The following is a 3,127-nucleotide window of genomic DNA, read 5'->3' as shown; positions in this document are numbered from 1 at the left end:
CAAGGCGTAATACGCCGATCCTCGACGCGGGGCCTCTATTTATAGGCGATCCGAGGGGGTGGCCGTGAACGGGGTATCTCCGGCGAGCGATTACGGCGAGGCAGTGGTTGGGCAGGGGGTTTAGGGGGCTAGGCACCATCAGGGAACATCACTGGTGCCGTTCCACCGCTAAACCTCGGTCGGGCAAGGCATAATACGCCGATCCTCGACGCGGGGCCTCTATTTATAGGCGATCCGAGGGGGTGGCCATGAACGGGGTATCTCCGGCGAGCGATTACGGCGAGGCAGTGGTTGGGCAGGGGGTTTAGGGGGCTAGGCACCATCAGGGAAGATCACTGGTGCTGTTCCACCGCTAAACCTCGGTCGGGGAAGGCGTAATACGCCGATCCTCGATGGGGCGGCCGTACGGGCACGGCGGTGGCAGAGAGCGCGCTCCACGCCTACCAGTTCACGACGAAGGGTGGCAGCGCGCACGGGGGAGTGGATGGCCACGCGTCGGCCTCTGGTGGCTTGGGCGGCGCTGGACGGCGCCTTCTACGCTGCGCCTCCCTCTGGCGGCCGCAAAGCCGCCGCTGCCGTCGCTCACGGTTGGCGCACCTCCTCCTGCTTGTCGCCGACGCCCGCAACCTTCCAGGTGATCGTGCGGCGCAGAGATAAGAAGGAGGGGACAGGGAGCAGGGCGCAACATCGGCTACTGGCGAGATTGAGAATGAGTTGGTGCCTCTCCAGATTTGATACGGTGCTCTGATAAAAAGTCTGTCACGACCGGATTTTCGGGATATTAATTTCCCAGAAAATACGGCCTTTGTGCTCACCAGCCCCAGGATTACTGTTAGCTGATGAGGCACCAGCTTGATACAAGAATTCCAAGCAAAGTACAAAATATGTAGTACAAGACAATTGAGGCCTAGGAGTACAACACTTGGTTTCTAGTGGTTGATGGCGGAAGCGGTTTGTGGTTCATCTGCGTCTATGGGACTCCATTTCCCACAAGAACAGCTGACCAGGATAACTCCTATCTTCGCGAGGCTGCTATCATCATTGCACGGGTTCCGGGGCTGGCGTCGTAACGCTCTTCTCCATGCAAGAAATCTGGCCAAGACAATAGCCAGGGACAAGCCAGTGAGTACGTTTGAATGTACTCGCAAACATTAAGAACACGGGTATAATATAACAAAGGTAATCATACTCCAGAATATTTTATGATGATAACGTCTTTCACGAAATAAACGAAACCCGTGATGCACGCATGCGGGTAAAATATGAACATGCAATACGGGAGTAGAAATAGAATGCGCTGGTCGAGTGTCTTGAAATGACTCCTCAAAAGGGTGCAAATAAATTAACAATGCCGCAGTCGGGCGTCTGAGCGACACCACATAAAGGGCTTATAAAGAATAATTAAATAACAAGCATGCCGCAGTCGGGCGTCTGAGCGACGCCACATAAAGGGCTTATAAAGAATAATTAAATAACAAGCATGCCGCAGTCGGGCGTCTGAGCGACGCCACATGAAGGGCTTATAAAGGATAAATAAATAACAAACATGCCGCAGTCGGGCGTCTGAGCGACGCCACATAAAGGGCTTATAAAGGATAAATAAATAACAAACATGCCGCAGTCGGGTGTCTGAGCGACACCACATAAAGGGCTTATATAAGAATAATCACAGTGAATATCCAGGAGGTAGAACCGTCCCAGGGATACTCAATAAAATAAATAATGTAAATGGTTAGTCCATAATAAGAATAAACATAATCCTCATATGTCACAGGTTACAAAACAATATCTAGTCTAGCCGTTTCTCCATCTGAAGACCGTCACCAGATTCTAGTTTAGCCGTGTCTCCATCCGAACACCGTTACTATGATCCAGTTTAACCGTGTCTCCATCCGAAAACCGTCACCAGACTCATCTCAGACTAAAGTCCTTACCCATGAACATGGCTATCCAAAAAGATATGACCTCTGCAGAGGGTGTACTCTTTACCCAGGAGTAACGGATTTATTTAGTCCATTGGGACTAATTCCGCCTACGGCCTTTTAATTGAAAACACGCCTGACCTGCACACACCAGCTTAACTTTACCAGTGTCTGGAATCACCCACGACACCTGCCAAGCAAACTCTAAGTGGGGAGGCTACAACCTCAACGTAGCATGGGATCAAATTTATATACGCGCGCTCTAAGGGGTGCCCCCCTCTCGGTCCCAACCGGAAACACCCATGCCCCCGGACCAGGCGGCATGCCTACCGGAGGCCTCCGGTATCTTCCACCATGGCCTCTCTGTACGGTGTGTGCTTTGGTAAGGGGTTGACAACTTACTGAACCATACCCTACCCGCGGCAGGGACTAGTGGTAGTACATAACAAGTAGGGGAAGTGACTGAACAAGACTCAACCTACGACCGACTCAGGAGGTCCAAGTATTCGCCGAATGATTAGCAGAACCAATATATATCCATTGACAGACAGAATCACCGCTCATCAAAACTCTTCATGCCATACCGGACACACTCGTCCCGACGAGGAACTAGGGAAAAGCTCGTGTCTACCCAAGACCACGACTCTCCCGGCTTCCTGCCGGTATGCATGAAAGATTCATGATGATGATCACTATCACAGCATATCCATTTCTAACAGTAAAGCACCTCCAATATGCACTCATGCGCGTGACCTTACCGTTACATAAAGATAACGTATGCTCCAAGTCAAAGTGGTGTTGTATCTGTATCAAAACACCTCACGAAAATATTATGCCAGAGTTCAGAATGCGTGCCTTCAAGAGTATGCAAAGGGTGCACTTTTTGAAAGCTTTCTTCTTTCTCCATTTCCTATTTTGAAAAATATTCAAATAACAAATATTTCAAACACAGTGCAAAAAGTTGTCCCAAATATTTTTGAAATAAATCTTAAAATAAACTAGATGAAATTTGAGAGAGGTACGAAAAAGAATCAACTCATTTGGAGTATTATTTTAAAAGATATAGCCAGTCAAAGTTTGGTCAAATCTCTGTTTTTAATAAAATCAGAAAAAGGAAAACGTTTCGGGGCGCTTACGCTTTCTGTTCAGCGAAAACGTATTTTTGCGAAACACGTTTCCACTTAAAACACGCGTCGGCAGGGCTG

This window comes from Triticum aestivum, chromosome 5D, assembly GCF_018294505.1.
Source record: "Triticum aestivum cultivar Chinese Spring chromosome 5D, IWGSC CS RefSeq v2.1, whole genome shotgun sequence".
Lineage (NCBI taxonomy): Eukaryota > Viridiplantae > Streptophyta > Magnoliopsida > Poales > Poaceae > Triticum > Triticum aestivum.
The sequence above is the reverse complement of the archived record's forward strand: the minus strand, read 5'-3'. Positions refer to the sequence as shown.